Below are 19,627 nucleotides of genomic sequence, written 5' to 3'. Positions count from 1 at the left end.
CTTTACGCTTTGATTCATTTGATTTTTGCAAACAAAAATTTTGAGCTCTGATATAAATCTGTCTTTTTTATTTTTTTTTTGTTTTCTCTCTTTTTCTCTGTTATTTTTTTGCTGTTTCGAGTTTGTGTTGCTATTGATCTCACGTTACAGTGTCAACCTAACAGAGAAGTTTTGCACAAATTGGTTGATAAATTTTTATGTTCAGGATTTTTTTAGTGATTTGTGTGTCTGCTCTTCATAATCCACAACTGTCTTTTTGACAGGACATGGAGTGTTTATATACACCTTGTCGGGCGAAATCAGGCCCGGATTCTGATAGATTCGTTTCTTGTTGGCTCTGCGAGCGCTTTGGTCATGCAAAGTGTGCAGGTATTCTCGGCCGTGCTGCTGACGCAATCGCTAATCCGTCTAAAGGCTTAAGATGGTCATGTCCTGACTGTAGGCAGCGGGACATTGACTTTTATAAACTTTGCACGGAGACGTTATGGTTTCTCGGAATTGAGTAGAAATCTCGGCTCCTTGTGGGAAAAGTTTGAGCTCATTAAGTCTAGGTTTGATGAGTGTCGCTTTATTGGACACTCATCCTCTACTCGTAGCGTAGCGTGTGGGACGTCACCTCTGGCTGTCTCCAAATCTAATTCGTCGGTACAAGTTACCGCTCCCTCTAACTCTGATATGAACAGTAATGTTTCCGATATTGCTGAGCCGGTTGGTAGCAAAACAGTTACAAACAAACCGGCAAGTCCATCGGTTTTAAGCTACGCTGAAGTGGCAAGGGTATCTCCGCCCAGAGCCGCCACTCACTCTAATCAAGCGCCATCGCCTAAAAGTAATGAAGAGAAAAATAAATCATCCTCTCCTCCTGGCTGTTCGCGTGTGAATGCTGGTCACCAGACTGGGCAAGTCTTACAAGCTGCAGGTACAAGGGCGATAACCCAATCTATATTCTCCCCAACTCGAAACTCTCCTACCGTGAACCCCCCTCCTGTTCCCAATAATGACATTTGCTTGACGGCAGTTCCACCCAGAAAAGCAATATTTGTGTCAAGACTGGCATCTGAAACTTCGGTGAATAACATAACAAGTTATCTGGCGGCGAAAGTCCCATCACTCAACTTAAAGCGCGTTAGCATTTTCAAAATGGCTCCTTCTCAATCTAGGGCAATCTCCTCTTTTAAAATACTAGTTCCGACTGAAAACAGTGATATGTTGTTAAACAAATCACTGTGGCCAGTAGGATCCTTAATTAAGGAATTTATCCCTCGTGATCGTCACCGTAATACCAAGGCAATAGTCTTGTCGCCTTCAAAAAACTAATTGTTTCTTCAGGCCCACTATCGCTCATTTATCAAAATGTTAGGGGCATAAACTCAAAAATTCGTTCTACTTTTCTAAATTCAATGAGCACGGAGTTTTTCTGTTTGGCCTTCACTGAAACTTGGCTAAAACCCGATCTTCATTCGTCGGAACTTTCTTATAATTCTTTCCAAGTCTTTAGAAATGATCGAGTGAATCGCATTGGTGATGGTGTATTAATTGCCATATCTGCGTCAGTCCCGTCCAATTTAATTGAATTTCCCACTTCCCTGACGCTGAATTTATCGCTATTCGTGCGAATATGCCTGATAAACATCTATTTGTAACGTGCTCCTATATTCCCCCAAATTCTGATATCTCCATTTACAAGAAACACGCTGCCCTCATTTGTGAAGTGGCCAAGCGGTCTAGACCAACCGATTTGGTCGTTGCATTGCGTGACTTCAATTTGCCTCAAGTCACTTGGTGTAACACTGATAATTCTGGCTGTTTGATTCCTACTTCAACGTCTGATAGGGCTGTTGTATTCTTTAGTGAATTGTTTGATCATAATTTGGGTCAATATAATCGTACCCCTAATTGTAATGGTAGGCTGCTTGATCTCTGCTTTGCCAATTTTCCCGAGATTTACGTAAATCGTTGTCCACCTTTTAGTTTACCTGAGGATCCTTATCATCCATCACTATGCATTTCCTTTCATCATATTAATGTTTGTTGAAATGCCTTAATGTGCCAAATCAAACTTTTTGAAATAATTATTATGATTTTCATAAAATCAATATTGTATTACTAAAACATCGTCTTTCACATCTGACGCTTGATTTCTCAACCGGTAGTATTGAAAGCTTATTGTCATCGTTGTACAATACATTAAATCTAGCTATTGCTGCATCCGTTCCGATCAAGCATTGTCGAGCTCGAAGCAAGTGTCCCCCGTGGTTTCATAAAACAATTAAATGTCACAAGAATAGAAAAGACTCGCTATTCAAAAAATATTCGAAAAGTGGCTCTGCGCTCGACTATTTCGCTTACTCGGTGGCGAGGCATAGATTTAATTCACTCAACCATCATATTACTGCAGATACCTTCAGTTCATTAAATCCTCTCTGTTTGCTAATCCTAAATTCTTCTTTAAATTTGTTAACTCTAAAAGAAAAATTTCCACATATCCCTCTCATGTTTCTTTTAATGGCCCTGATTCCTCGGATGATTTTGAAATCTCAAATCTATTTGCTGAGTATTTCCGACGAAACTTTTCCATTGCGAATTTCGATTTATCAGCAAACTACCCATATCCTATATCTAACTCGGTTTCAATACCTAACTTGGTTATTTCGGAAGATGATGTTTTTAAAGGGTTGAGTTCACTAAAATACAGTTGTTCGCCTGGACCTGATGGAATCCCATCATGTGTACTTAAATCTTGCGCTGTCGAGTTATGTGGTGTGATCTCATAGATTTTTAACCTGTCCTTGAATATAGGTGTTTTCCCTTCATGTTGGAAGAATAGTTTCCTTATTCCTATCCACAAGAGTGGAAGTAGACAATTTGTTGAGAACTACAGAGGCATAGCCAAGTTGAGTGTCTTGCCCAAGTTGTTCGAGCGTATTGTGACTCAGCATTTGGCCTTTGCCATTAATTCGTATATTTCTCCGCACCAGCACGGCTTTCGTAAAGGGCGATCTACAGTCACCAACTTGTTAGAGTTTACCTGTCATGTTTTCAAGGCTTTTTCTAGTGGCTCTCGCACAGATTGATTTAAGCAAAGCATTTGATATGGTTAACCATAGAATACTTATCTTTAAACTCCAAGCCTCTGGTTTCCCACCCTACTTAGTGAAATGGATAAGCTCTTATCTGCACAATAGATCCTTCAGGGTTTTGTTTAACTCCATCACCTCGGATGAATTCCCCGTTACATCTGGGGTACCTCAAGGAAGTCACTTAGGTCCTATTTTATTTAGTTTATACATTAACGATCTCCCATCGGTGGTTAATTCCAGCCAGATCTTAATGTATGCTGATGATGTGAAACTGTTTTCTTCCTTCTCTGTTGAATCGCAATCACATCAGCTTCACGGTGATTTGGATAATTTTGTTGCATGGTGCTCTTTGAATCTTCTGAAACTAAATCTGAGTAAATGTAAGAAGCTTTCATTCTCAAGAAGAAAGTCATTCATTACTCAGTATTTCATAGATTCGCATAAGTTGGAGGACGTCGATTCGATTACAGATTTAGGCGTCCTATTTGACCATAGGTTACGTTTTAACTTGCATATTGAGCTCTCGATTAGCAAAGCTAGGTCCGCGCTTGGTTTTATAAAGAGGTGGTCCAAAGAGCTTGATGATCCCTACATTACGAAAAGGCTGTACATGTGTTTGGTTAGACCCATACTCGAGTATGCCTCAGTTGTGTGGTCTCCTTCATATAGGTGCTACGTAGATTCAATTGAATCTGTTCAAAAGCAATTCTTGCTGTTTGCCCTTAGAAATTTGGGTTGAGATCCGATTGCCTTTCTTCCTCCGTATAAATATAGGTTGCTTCTGCTGTTCCTACCGTCTCTTGAGAAACGTAGATTTGTTCTTGGCGTTTCCTTTCTAATTAAAGTAATAAATGGTGCTATTGACTCGCCTTCATTACTTGGTGAAATAAGCTTTAATGTCCTCAACCGCTTCTCCAGGCACTTTATCTTGGTTAAGCTTAATCAGTGTAAATTTAATTATGAGCTGTTCAATCCGCTCAGAGTCGTTTGCAAGAACCTAAATGACGTCTACCACTTATTCTCGTTATCGGACTCTTTAAAGTCCATTAAAGCAACATTGCTTAATACGCGCGATTTACCTATGTCGTATTTAAACTAGCTTTTATCCTTAAAAAGTCGTTACGTTTCGAAAGTGAATTATTGTCAATTTATTATCGGTTGCCAGGCTTATTCATGTTTGCGATGGCTTAGGGGTTCATTTACAATTTGGTCCTGTACCGGTTGTAAGTGTGCTCCTATGCTGATAGTGTACATGCTTTTTTTTCTTTTTTTTTTTTTTTTTTCTCTTCTTATTTGTTTTATTATGCTTATACTCAATTTTTTTGTTAATTAATATAAGTTTTGCATTAAGAGCCAATTGAACTCGACTGTTATTTGTTTAGTTGAGTTTCTAGTATAAGTGGAATAAATAAAATAAATAAATAAATAAATTTCACTAACAATATATTAGTGGAGAATACTCTCTCGAGCGGTACGTGATATGAATGTAGTAGTAGTAAATATAACTATGCCAGTGCACTTCAGCGCAACCACAAATACTCTCTTGGGCTTATTTGTAGCAAGTAAAGGATTCAAGGAAGTCTTATATGATCAATTTACAGCGTGATGCTATTTTTATAAGTTTTAAGCTCTTGCCTGAATAACAGTAGGCTAATCAGATCCTTAAATATAGAGATTTTAAAAATATCAATTATGTTCATCTGGAAAATAACTTCTGAACTATTGATTGGAATCAAATATATCATCTTATTGATTGAGGGTTATGGGCTAAATTGTGTAAATGCTATTCCATGAGGAAAGAGAAAACAAGTCGTGGTTTACAAAAGAGCTAAATTATTAGTTTGCGAAATAAACTACATGTATGATAAAAAGGTATAACACACCTGGGTTACATGGCATTTACTGTGACAAGCGTAGAATCGTTATTTGAAATGTAAAAAGGATTCATCTCAGTTTATGACAAAAAAAAAAAATGTAGAAATACAGAAAATGCAGATTCGCTTTGAAACGTTATGCAGACAACGACATTGATGGGAGTGTATTAAACTGTAGTTTAACTAATATGGCTATGCCATTAGTTAACTATAACTTCAATCGTAATCAACAAAACACTACATGCCCGCTCATAACAGTGCTGATAGGTTCGGATTTAGATGTATCAATAAATGTGAAGTATTGGAAAGCATACTCGCTGTAAAATCTTGTGCTATTGGCGTTAGGTCATGTCAAAGTCATTCTGGTTGCAAAAATAAATAAAAAGTTTCAGCCAATTGCAATCCTCAAGCAAGTGAATCCCTTATCGCCAAACAAATACGTCACTACGTGGATAAAAATTAGTTGTGTTAACTTCAAGGTAATCTGGCTATACGCAGGGTTAGAATTGTGTCATTACCTTGTTAGATATGGCTGAGGAATTACGGTCAAATTAACTCAGAATTTCACGCTGGTCAAGAATATATATACTTTATAAGGACTCTGAAGCATGTTTTTGAGTGTTACATACATTATGGAAAAAAACAAAATCAGTATACACTCATCTTACAGTGGCGAGTGGACAAACGGTTCAATTCCACTCTGCCATTTGGGGTTTTTAATTTACATAATTATTAACACATGAATATAAGAGTGATGATAAATGAATTTATAGTTTCTTTCTTAAATTATTTATGGAATTTTTCTTTTAAATATATTTAAAAAGACAATAAATTCAAACCGTTTTCCCATAGACAGCTTCTTCACGTTACGGAAATGCCGCATCAACTAGAAATGAGAGTTCCATCTCAAGAACTCTCCTTTCTCTTACGAATTAGGTTATTAATGAAGCTACACGCTTCTAAATTTTGATTCTTCTCTTTTTTGTCCATCACTGGTAGAGACCATGTTTTCCAATTTGTTTGAATTTTAGAGAAAACTTAACACGAATTATCAAACATTAATTTTTTTAAGCAAGTAATGTTCGTTTGCATTCTGTTGGTTTTATTGGTCTTTTGGAGTTCGTCTTCTCTTTTATAGTTTTGTTAAAATAGTTCTGTAGTCCACTTAATTTTTATAAACAATTTTCTACAATCCTGTTCTCATTGTTCAAACATTCGATTTAGCGATCAAAAAAAAAAAAATTGAGACTTGTTTTTCATTGATTTACCATTTATAATACAAGAAATGATTGTAGCATTTGCTGCGATTACAGCGATGATCATTATGATGATACGAATAAAGGCGTTAAACTAGAAATGATTACGTATGTATAAAAAACTACGTTAGTCAAAGGATATTATGGAGAACAACAGCAAACGTTTTGATCAGCTCTTTTAAAGACAAATACTTGTTCACAGCTCTCTTAAAAGCATTTTTACGATATTGTCTTGTTTTGTAAACATTTCTATTTAATATCTTTTTGACGGTTTTTAGTTTTTTTTTTTGTTAGCAAATTGGCTTCGATTAACAATATTCAGTTTTAAAACAATTTAACAAAAAAAAATTCTTTATAACTTATGGGTACGGCTAACAAACTGTTTCTACTTTATTTTTCTCAATTAAGTTGGCACTTTTCTTATATTGTTTCACCACATCACTTTTTTTCTTCTATTCACATCAAAACCCACACACCATCTTCAGGACCGCCATTTTACAGTTTTCATTTTTTTTCCGAAAGCTTATTAATTTTTCTTTCAGACCGTAACCCATCGTATTGGGGGAAACAACCCTACACGCTGCAATGCTTCAGGATGGCATTTGTAACAAATGTTCCAACGCCGAATCGCATGCTACGAAAGAGTTGTTGCGGACAACCATTCTGAGAAGACGATACGTAGCTAACCTGACAAAAGTGTTTTAATTGGTTATGTGAAGAAGTATCTTTAGGGATGTTGTTTATTTTACTACATATTTATGTAAAACGGATATCGCTGGAAAGTAAATAGTAACGTTGAGTTAATCATGCGCGTAAGTTTTTATCATAGAAGATGTTTAGCCTTTGATTGTTAATATCTTTGAACTCATAATAGCATGACCCAGGCCGATTTTAGCCGATTAATGGTTTTGGCTTTAGCTTCGTGGGCGCTCAATGGATGCTTATGAGCCCGTTTAATTAAGTAATAGGTAAGATCGGATGGAACCTATAACTTCCAGTACTTTTGTTCCTGCATTAGGTCTCCTGTAGCGTATTCGGTTCACTTGCAAATATAACCGTTTAGAATCTCTATGCCAAGTAACTGTTTCAGCGTAAACTGAAAATCATCTCGAACCATACTGGCAGAACTAAAATGCATCGGAAGTTAAGTTAATTTCGAAAGGGTTGATCAGTTTTTGTAAGAACAAAGTATGTAGGTGTAACCTATAAATTTCATCAACCTTGCAATTTCAATGACTATCTAGACAATTGACTGTGGAAATACTTTTGAGACGCTGATCACTTAACACAAGTGGGATTAATAATCACTTCAAATGCTTGCCTTTCCATATAGGCTCAGAAGTTCTTACTAGTCGTAAAGCATGCTAATCACTCTAACTCGGATATAGAATAGCTCCCTTGGGCACTCTTAAATTTATGAGACATATAAATAATTGGCACCTCGTCTGCGTTTTCGTTACTTTGAGCTAACACCTACTTCAAACTGATTTGCATCACATTGGATAGAAAATGAGCGAATGAAATCTAGATTATATAACAACGGTGCAGGCATAATTTTTCTTTTAGATTCTCGAAAGAGAGTTTTTGTTCATTTAACCATCCGAAAGTCTTCTTTTTCTTTAACTTATCAGTCAACGAGTGCAAAAAATTAGGAACAAAGCGTCAATACTGATCGCAAACGCCCAAAAACCCCCGTAACTGATGCACAGATTTCGACAAATGATACTCATAAATCGCCTGAACCTTATCAGATTATGTCTGGATGGTATCGTGAGTTATTAAGTGTCCTAGATGTTTTACTTCTTCTAATAAGAAATTGCTTCTCTCAACATTGATAGTTAAATGGCCCTTACACATACATAAAGCAATTTCAGACAATATTCGAAGATGTTCATCAAAAGTCTCAGAAACAATTAACGAGTCATGCAAATAAATAAACACTTGATGACGTAAGTAAAGCGGAATCACCTTATCCATTAAGTGGCACATCGTTTGCAGTACATTGCATAAGCCAAACGGCATTGTCACGAATTGATATGTTGGGCGACTAGGCTACGTGAAGGCTGCTTTCGCTTTAGATTCCTAATTTAAAGGAATCAAAATCCACACTTCATCTCCACAACCGCCATTTTTCTCACTTCTACTACAATGCTCCAGGGTTGAATTTGTAACAAATGTTACAATAAAAAATCAAACGTTATAGGGCATAATTATTAACTTGCTAAATACTAATTTTTTAACTTGATAAATCTAACGAGTTTACAGTGAATCAAACGGACTTTTGAACTAATGTGATTATATGAAAAGAGTTTGAAATCAAGCTGGTTGTGAGAGATACCAAGCTAATTTTGAAACGAAGACATGGCTTAATGGTATATATAAAGGAAATTATGTTAAATATGAATATAAATTGTTAAAACCCCAAATTATTAGCTTTAACATTTTTATAATGAAAAAGTCTGTAAATACTTATAATACTAACAATACTATTTTACTAGGTCGAGTCATAAATAACTTCACTTTTTGACTGTCCATTCCAGATGTTACGAAAATCAGTTCAATGTACCATGTACCACACAAAACAGTTGACATACGATTATCTGAATTTTCATCTATTTAGTGAAAACAAAAACTTGTTTGTTTCGTCGCCTTATAGTGGTCAAATACGAGCAACAGGTTCTACGTACCTGCATCGGAAGTTATTTATGACTCGACCTAATAGATCAACGTATTTATTAACCCATTGAAATCACAAGTAAACAAAGTAAACCGATAAATTTTTCGTTTAGGTCGAACCATGCAGAATACAACTGGAAATGTTTACTTTTTCGTAGATAATTTGCACTCTTAACCATTACTAGACGCCCTTATAATCGTACCATGTACATTAAATTTAGTCTTTAGAATTAATTATTTTTAATGACAGAGATATCCCTACAGTGGATGTTTCGTCAATAACACTTTTTCTACTAGCGGCTTAAATACATTTTGCATTAATTTAACGATTACGGAAAGATACGTGCAACTGTAATAAATTCCTCCTGCCGGTTTGAATATACTTAAAGTCTTTGGGCCAATTTTGCAACAAAGTTCTCCGCGGCATTGCACAGATAGTTTTTTTTAATTAACACTTTCTGGTCTATCTCCGGTACCCATGTTCTCCTCCTAATGTTTGACCTGTTTCTGGCCACCTTTCCACATATAATTCCTGGCTATGTCAAACAGCTTTTTCATGCGTTTACCTTTTTCTCCAGTTGTCTTCCCTTTTGTGCCTGTTCCCAGGATGTCTCCACCTTAAAGTGTTCGAGGTGACCATAGTTCACGGCCCATGTTTAGATAACTGGCCAACTACTTAGTTGTATCCAAAATGCAAGTGTTAATAGCTAAGGTGATTTCCAGTGTCATCTTATTCCAATGACCTTGATCTTTGGTTGCGTATTGTGCAAGCATAGTTCTGATGGTTAGATTCATCTTTTCAGTAGCATCTTCCTGTGGCGTATAAGAGGCAGTAAACTGTTGCCGCGTGTTTATGTCTTCCAAAAAACACTTAAATTGGCGACTTACGAATTGTTACCATAAGTAATAAGTAGTTTCGGAGTTGCAAAACGAGCGAGCATCCTTTCTTTAAAGGCGTTTAGCAATGCAGTTGGCTTATCGCAAGGGGACAATCTCAGTCCACTTCGGAAGAATACTAATGTCATATTATGATCAGCGGTTGAACGTGGCAGAACTTTCATAAAATCTGCACTCACAGTGCACTTTGACTTTTTTAGTAATCGAGTTAGCAATATTCCAGCAGGTTTTTGTTGGTTTACTTTACAGCGTTGACAAGATTCATAGCCATGCCCTTATTTGGCCGTTTGTTTCAAGGTTCGTAAGCAATAGTAGTGATGGATAATTCGAGCTGACGTTCTTCTGATTCCTGGGTGTCCAGCAATCGTTGCGTCATGGTTTTCATAAAGAACCCGCTCTCTGACAAAGACCGGAATGCATAACTTCCAAGGATTGTCCCTTATTATTACCCGTGAAGTGTGGTGGTATAACTTATTGTTGACTACCGTGAAACTTGGATATTTCATGAGCTCAGCAATCACTCGTTTCATTACTTTAGTTATCCATGGGTATTATACAGACTCGAAGATTGATCGATGCATTTCTTCTGCGGTTTCCTCTGTCTATCCCGGCAGTGTGGCAGCGATGACGTTATATTTGTCTTTGCGGTACTCTATCTCATATGACAACTGTTGGAGTTCGAGGGCCCAGCAAGCAACACGGCTTGTCGGGTTTTCCTTTGAATTGAGCCGTTTTAAGGCTTGGTGATCGGTGATTATTGTTAGGTGATAACCCTCAAAATAAGATTTGCTTTCAGGTCCACCTAAACGTCGTCTCGCATATGCGATGACTTGTTCCACACCATCTTGCATTTGGGGTAAGACCAAGATCGATGTTGCTTGCATCGGTGTGCACGGTAAACCTTTCGCCTAAATGTGGGCAGTCTAATCCAAGTGCTGCCGTTAATTTCCGTTTTAACACGTCGAAAACCTTCTGCTGTTACTTTACTCAATTCCAGAGCGCATTATTGAAAAATAATGCGCTCAAGGGGTGGATTATTCTTTGTAATCTGAAACAATTCGTCGTTACCATGGCGCTGTACCAAGGCAGCGGCATAATTCTCAAACATTTGTTGGGGACTGCAGGTTACTAATTTCGGCTACCTTTTCTGGGTCTGTGCTGACACCGCTTTCTGTAACTAGGTGCCCAAGACATTGCACTTGTTTCTAAAAGAAGTTTCATTTCTTTCTAATGAATAGATAAGCTCTTTGTAGGCGTTCATACATGTTGTAAGTGTTGTTTGTGTTCTTCTGTGCTTTTTCAATTAGAGGTAAGCAAATCGTTGCTCCGATGACACTGTCAAGTGCTCGTTGAAATATTGCAAATGCCAAATAGAGGCTAAATGGTTTAATTCGCCATTGGTAGAAACGACGTCCTGTTACTGTGAATGCTGAACAATTCCTTCTGTTGGAGTTTATCGGAGTTTGCTAGTATCCGTTCTTCAAATCAAACGTGCTGATACATTTGGCTTCAAATAATTTATCTAAAATACGTTCTATCCATCGGAGGGGGTAAGCATGAGGCACAGACCTGATGCTCAATAGTCTGTAATCTATACAATGTCTTCATTCTCCAATTTCTCTCGGAGACTAGCACTATTGGTGTCCTGTATAGGCTGCTGGAAGGTTCAATTCAGCTTGATTGGATTAGTTTATCTATTTCTCTGTCAATAATAGCACGCATCGCCGGGTTCTTCCTGTGGTAGCGTAATCTAATAGGAATCTCATCCTTCGTTCAAACATAATGACACCCAATGTCATTTACAGTTTTGTTACTCCCAAATTTTGCTAATTCTTCGCTAAGCTTCGCTGTGAAGTTTTTATTCATGTTATTCTCCTCATTCGTATGTTAAATTTCTGCTGTGCTGTTATTAGTGTTTGCTGAGGTTTTTTAATTCATCATTTAGGTCCCTTCCTGTTCGCTGCTTTTGTCCGTGTATAGAGAGGGTGCATTTCTTCGTAATTAATCGCCGTTTTGATGTACGTCTTTTTTGATGCATTTGTAAAGGGTACGCCTGACGATTGAGCACTGCCGTTGGCGTAGTGTGTGCAGTATTATGGTTGCGTAATTTAATAGACTCTACTTTAGCTAAGAAATTCACACCCAATGTGAGATGATCGACATTTCTTTCTGCCACTATTAACTCCAGGTTAAAAGATGTTTCGCCTACATATACCGCCACAGTCATAACTTACGGTCTTGTAATATCCCACCCGCCATCCGATTGTGCTACATCTTGCGTCAGCATTCATTGTGTGGTGAATCAAACCGATTATATCTTTTTAGAAAATACTTCTGGTGGTTCCGGTGTCTACAATTCCTATTTTCGACAGGCCTCCTAAGGTTAGGAAAGCTACCTAGCTGTGTCCTAGGTTTCCTTTCTTTTGTCGCCGCATTCACTGTCATACCTCGTGCTTGTGTGTGTTCGCCGGTGTTTTGTCGGCAGCAATTCTTTGTTAGTACTCCTGGAAGACTACAATCCCAACATAATGGGAATTACTGGTTATTACAATCGAGTGTAAAATGGCCTAGTTGGGCACATTGGAGACAGACATTTCTACTGGCATTTATCATGGTCGGAGCAATCATTCTCGGTGGACGAGATGGTCCTTACCTTTGCCTCGTGATATATGACTGGTATATCATCAAATTGTTCTACCAACCATATTCGTCTCGGTTAAATCTTTACAAACCATATTTCTAAAGAAAAGTTGGTACTCCCGCCGGCTATTTCAATCAATTCTTTCTAACTCCTATTGAGAGGGGCAGCACAAACGCCGCATCATATCGTAGGCGTAGCGCGTAGTCTTTAAACTTTTCTCCTTCCATCTGAAATGGTTGGCTCGTTAAGGTTTACATCCATTCTCTCGAGATACCATGTATGCAAAAAATAATTGAAAAATTCTTGCTTAAACTCCTGCCACACTGTCCATGAATTCTTTCTGTTCCTTTTTGCCGCTTGTAATTCCATCACTATATATAGCATGATATCCAGAGGAAGTTCGGACCACGGACCGCTTGAAAATTTTATCCATGGCCACACCAGACGAAATTGGCTCTTGAGTGTACCGTTTGTGGCTTGTATTTTGCCCAGTGGCCTCTGACAAGTGAAGAGTTTTTCCAGCATACTTAGCCGCTAGCCATAAAAGTTAATCTTTTTATCTGTTGCTAAATCGGAGGTCACAGCTTTTCTCATATCATCGACAGTAGTCTTGGCTTCAAGATCGAGCGCACCACAGATTTCGCTCAATTCTTCTTTGCGTACGTTATATAATCAAGATATTTTCACCATGCTAGTTTTCCTTTCGTCATCGTTCTCTATTTTGTTAGGCTCGTTCGCTATCAATACTTTTTTTTTATGTGAAGGTACCTGCTCGAGGGCCACGTGTAACGTAAATTTTAATTTTATAAGAATCATGGGAGATATAGAAAAGACATCATTTACTGCTATTTAATGTTTGCCATATACGGGTCTTATTCAGGGTATGCTCAGGTCTTCCCAAGAAGTCTCTCTCTAAGAAATTTATATAGACGAGAATCTTTGAGCTTCGTATTCTCTTTCAACTTATCTTTTCAATGTTTACAAGGTATCCGATAGGTATTTTTAATTATTTATGTTATATACAACTGGGATACACCGTATGCGATAAGAGATTTTCGTAGGAAGAAAAGAAAACTAGCGTCCAGTTCAATAGACTATCCGTAACTTATTAATAAAGAAGTGAGCGCTTAGGTATACGATTCGGTTGCAACAATCAAAAATAAATATAGAGAATACTAGCTTGTTATGGATATGTCTATACTATGTAATATTGATGAGCATATACTTAAAAAAATTTTGCACCAGCATATGTTTAGAGACATGCCAAAGAAACAAAAAATATACATACAAAGTGTGTTGCGTAGTTCTAACACAATATATTTTATGAATATATCGACTATGATAGGTTTATAAGAGAGCGGAATTATGTCCCTATAGTGTAGAGAAAAATCTGAATACAAAAGAGAAAATGCTCTACACATCTTTATACCACACTAACTTTAAGAAAATGGTAAAACTAGAGGTACTTATACTTAAACGTACAGGGAAGACAGACCAGCTACTTTCAAGCTTTGTATGGTTACCAGTGATGGATACTTCGAACTATAGACGAACAATCACGCAAACAGACTTGTTACCGGTAAGGGATCAAAACGCTTCCTTCCGTTTATAGAGAACGATGAGGTCAGATTGAAATTAAAAATACAGTTTAAACACGGAAGTATGACAAAATGTATGTGGAAGCGCAAACAAGCAGAAATTACATATAAATCTAAAGGGCATAAACACACAGAGAGAGAACATACATTTTTATAAATACAATAAAACCGCGAAAGTCCGCTACAATTACTATCAGCTGAGAAAAAACTAGTCTATGAATTAAAATGCAAATCTCATGTTTTAGTGCTTTACACTACATTCAAATAGAAAAAGACATCAAATTGGACACACATCGATAAACAAATTAAAATGAAAGAAACAAAAAAGAGAAAAAATCTTGTAAGATATGTCGAAAAGCAATTATATATCTATTTTGTTTCCTTCAAGGTAATCCCCCTTAAATATAATATACTTATGCCAGTGCATTTCCAATCTTCGAAGCACTTCTGATATAAGTTTTCGATATGACCTTGAGCTCTTCCAGCAAAGTCTTTATCTCCATAGTCGTGGCAAAAGTATGTCCTTTCGCGGATCTTTTCAGTTTTGCAAACAAGGGAAAGTCGCAGGGACCAAGTCCGGTGAATACGTTAGTTGAGGTATGAGTATGGTGTTATTTTTGGCCAAAAAATAATTAACAAACAATAACGCGTGAGCTGGCGGAGAAATTGTATGGAATGAGCCAAGAGATATGCCGACGTCTTCAGCAACTTCTTTAATTGTTATTCGACAATTCTCCACAACAATTTTCTTCATCGCTTTAACGTTTTCATTAGTTGTTGACATGCCTGCGACGAGCATCGTCATTAACATCTTCTCAGCCTTCTGTGAAAACATTATACCACTTGTATACAATTTTGTTACTCAAAGTAGACTCGTCAAATATAATAGTCAAAACAAATTGGCAACCACACCGAAACATATCTAACCTTTATATCTATTATAACTAAAAATTCGAAATGGCTGATAATGCCAATATACGTAGAGAACCTGTGTGTCAACATAACAAAAAAAGAAATAAATTCCAAAATTAAATGTAATCCATAAAATTTGAAAAGTCATCTTTTTTGAATACATCATTCAGCTATAGCTCATAATCATAAAACTATATGAGTATAGGACGAAAGAATACCAGTAAATCAGCGCAAGAAAAAGTCTTTGGCACCCGGTTGTTTAGAAAATTAAAGAAATTGTAGTCGACGACGCTCTTTAATTACATAGTTACAATCCAACGTCGAAATTAAATGATAGAAGTCATTCAAAATGCTGGTAAGAAGTCGAAATTGTTAAAGAGTTCATAGTTCAGTATACATTGCTGAAATTAGCAACCTATGCGAGAGAATATTTTAATGTTAATTTTATTTAATAAAACTGATGCATCAATCATAAAAAAAAGGTATAGCTAAATCAAAAACCTTTGCTTTTCTAGTGAGGGTAAGTGAATTAGTCGAAGCCTATGTTTATAAGGTGAAGGAACTTTTCTAAGCGAATTCAATTAGATCAAACTATTGAAGCATATTGAAGATCAAATCTGACCAGATTCATAAATAACTTCTGGTTATGAAAGGGTCGTCGAATGTCTTCGCGCCACGTTTAATAAAAACTAGCAAAATATTTATTCTTTTAACTATAAGTTCTATATGTAGATTGAAGCCTTGCCGCCATCGAAGCGACGCCTAGATCAGCAAGTGAAAAGACTGATTCCAATTTAACATTATTAATATGATGAAATGTGAAGAAAGGAGATCTTTTAAAGGCAGTGAGTTTTTTACATTTATTCAAGTTGAAGGTTTCTTAAACCATTAGACTATTCATATTAACTTGCAATAAACGTGGACATCTTTGGGAATTAAAAGGTAAACACAACTTCTTATTATCTGCATATATAACCATTCTGACGTACTGAAGAAATGCAGGAAGAGCATTGAGATCTAACACAATAAAACAGGACCTAAATGTTTGGCCTGAGAAACCCCCGGAAAAACAAAAATGTTATGCGACAGATGAGATTTGAGGACAATTTTTTGTATGCTACTTTTCATGCAAAATGTTATCTATCCAGCCAAGTATGGCGTAAATCCTAGCAGATCAAATTTGTGCAATAACAATTTATGATTTACTCTATATGTAAATGCCGGTTTCACAATTACCAGAAAAAACCTGGCGAATACAGCAGCATAATTCAATGAAATTGTCGAAAATCAGTCGACCTTTGCTTAAGCTTTGTTTGGCTGGGGGACTATATTTTTGAAGCTACCACTTATTTATCAAATCAAGAGATATTCAAATAACTTATGCAGTTCAGAAATATATTGCAACTACAGAGCTCAATTCTCTATTGCAGGTACAGGGAGTAGACTAAAAAGGATATTCAACGCAACAATTATTATTTTTTTTAAGAGATCGGATTGTTGTTAATTCGAGTCCTAGTGCTTTAATAAGACGATAGTTGGCTAAAATGCTTTGCTTAATAATGGTTCGAAGAAATTCGATAAGATCGCAAGTTTAGAAGATCGAAATGCCTTTGTTGATAAAACCTAAAGTTGATTATGCCAATGCTGGTCAGATTAACATATGGACATTTAGAAGCTCCATAACGTTTGATGTCATTAGTAGAAGTATTAGCGACCAACTACTTTGAGGTGCGTTGCCATAGAAAATGCACAGTGTTGTATAGCGGCATGCGTAGGTTTTGATTAGAGAGAGCCAATTGGAACCTCATGAGTACGTCGGTCCAATAGAGAAGTAATACCTCCATTTGATGATGTGGGCATTTGAGGGATAAGAGGGTGACAGAAGAAGTAACATTACATATAGCAAGGAACTTGGATAAGAAACGGGGTAACAGAATAGCACAAATTGCGGAAATAAATTTTTATTGTAGAAGTATGTAAAATTATAAAACAAGAACAGCGTGGCAATAATAGATTAATTGCTAAAAAACGAAATTGCTTGATCATTTAGATAAAGGTATAAAGGATATGATGAATATATAATAGTATAAGGTTAGAATGAGGAAAAAATAAGTTTGACTAAAAATGAGTATAGCACAAGTGATCAGAAAAAAAAAACTCACGTAATAAACTGTTAAATCGTTCACTACCCCACAATTGTTATTAAGTATACACGCCGGCTTTATTAACTTTTTACTTCACACATCAAATCCAGGCAGAGAAAGAATAACGAAATTTATCGCAAGCCACCTTGCCGAAACATTCGTTCATTTACATCTTATTTATTTAAAATCACGTAGTTACGCAAATTTGGATAAAAAATTGAAATTTTCACATTTTTTCGTAAGATTGAATATTTAAAAATAAATTGTAGAAAAAAGGCAATCTCTTAATATAGTTTTGTAAACAACATACGATCCGCATATAGATAACGTTAACTTGAAAAACTAGAGAGGCCATAAATAAAGTCCAAGACTATAAATAAAGTAAATATTCATAAGTTTAGCAGACAAAGCTCACGCTGACATTAGCATAAATTTGTCATAATCCAAATAATATTCTGTCTGAAAGTCTGAGACTAAAAATGTAAAATTATTACTGAATTACTATCTTCTAAACTTTACAATCGAAATAATTGTAAGCATATTTGCGCTGAATGTCATTTGTTAAAGGGATTTCAAAGTGATTGGTGTTCTCTTACGCCAATTTTGAAAGTTTCAATAAAAAACTATTTAAAAACGTTTTATTTTTTCCCGTATGTTGATAAAATGAAAAGAGATTACCGAGCTTATGTTTAGATTTAGCGAGTTTAACATGCATGTTTTCCCACTGAGGAATAATTGTTACGAAAATTTAAGTTTTTATGACAATTTTCTAGGAAGCCAAATTCTAAAGAAAGGGAAAACCAAGTACACATGCACGGCGCGTTACCTGTGTTACGCAGCTGGCGACTTTCGAATAGATTAGCAACAATTGGCAAAAAATTTACCGTGAAAACGCATTAAATACATATATTAGGTAATGGTAACAACCTTGTTAAAGGGTTTACAAGCGAAATATTAGTTTGGGGAAAAGAAATCCATTATTTTTTCGGTAGATGGCTGCACTGATAGATTTCTCGTAAAGTATCGATCAAACAATCTCATATTTATGCTCGTTGGAAAGGTGACATTTCGCAGTAAAAAAAATTCTTTTGCTGTTTTTTGTTTGGTGCATTCAGTTGTGAGTTACAGCGTGTTAAAAATGGAAGTGAACAAAGAGAAAATTCGGTACATTTTACAGTTTTTCTTTGACAAAGGCGAAAAGGCAAGCCAGGCGGCTAAAATTGTGAATGGTGTTTATGGTTCCGTTACTGTAACAGCCAATTATGTGCAATTTTGGTTTCGTAGATTCCGTTCAGGAATTTTTGATGTTAAAGATGCACCTCGCACAGGTAGGCCGGTCGTCGAAAATGTCGATAAAAACGGGGAAATGATCGAAGTTGACCGGCATGTTAGCAGTCGTAACATCGCCCAGGAGCTAAAAATCGACCATAAACCAGTTTTAAACCATTTACACAAAGCTGGATTCAAAAAGAAGCTCGATGTTTGGGTGCCATACCAATTAACAGAAAAAAACATGATGGATCGAATTTCCATCTGAGGTAGACCCATTTCTTAAACGGATGGTGACTGGAGATGAGAAATGGATCACATAAGATAACCCTGTGCGAAAACGATCGTGGTCAAAGAGCGGTGAAGCACCTCAAACGGTGGTTAAACCAGGACTAACGACCAGGAAGGGTTTGCTATGCATTTGGTGGGACTGGAAGGGGATTATTTATTATGAGTTGCTTCCATATGGCCAAACGCTAAATTCTGATCTCTACTGTCAACAACTGGACCGTTTGAAGATAGCGATTGACCAGAAACGGCCAGAATTGGCCAACAGGAGAGGTGTCGTGTTCCACCAGGACAACGCTAGGCCACACACATCTACAGTGACTCGCCAGAAACTTCGGGAGCTTGGTTGGGAAGTTTTAAAGCATCCGCCATACAGTCCGGACTTGGCACCAAGCGATTATCATCTTTTTTTTGCATTGCAAAATTTCTTTAATAATAAAAAATTGGAAGATGGGAGGATTGTGAAAATCGACTACTAGAGTTTTGTGCAAATAGAGACCAGGACTTCTATGAGAGAGGCATTTTGAAGTTACCTTTAAACTGGCAACAAATCATACAACAAAACGGTGCATATTTGACCCAAATCGGACAATCCGACGCATGTTAAATAAAGTCCTGAAGTTCATATAAAAATAATGGATTTCTTTTTCCCCAAACTAATATTTGAAATGTTAATCGGGAGAGTCGATCAAGAGAGTTTAATTGCAATATTCTAATGACCAAGCCCAGAACGAGAATTAAAGCGTTGTAAGTATAAGTTCCTGTAAATAAGTAGCAAATGGATCTCCTAAGTGTTGTAAATAAAGTTTACTCCATTTTAAAAATTACAATTCATTTTGTGCCAGATTAATTTCATAAGGAGTTAAAAACATAAAATTACGAGAAACGATTTACGTTATAGAATAGTATCCATATAACCAATAAGTTGAATACATAGTTCTACAAAGGTAGAAGCAAAACACTTAAAACTAAGAAAACCATATGTGTTGATA

General features: G+C 36.5%; 1 protein-coding gene across 2 annotated transcripts in view; it reads right to left on the bottom strand.

Annotated features, from left to right (window-relative positions):
- LOC119637554 overlaps positions 1-19,627 on the bottom strand; it is a 59,452-nt gene that overhangs the window by 16,805 nt on the left and 23,020 nt on the right. The window lies entirely within an intron of this gene.

This window comes from Glossina fuscipes, unplaced genomic scaffold, assembly GCF_014805625.2.
Source record: "Glossina fuscipes isolate IAEA_lab_2018 unplaced genomic scaffold, Yale_Gfus_2 60, whole genome shotgun sequence".
In the NCBI taxonomy this organism is placed as follows: domain Eukaryota; kingdom Metazoa; phylum Arthropoda; class Insecta; order Diptera; family Glossinidae; genus Glossina; species Glossina fuscipes.
Note: the sequence above shows the minus strand (reverse complement) of the source record. Positions and strands in the feature narration are given on the sequence as shown.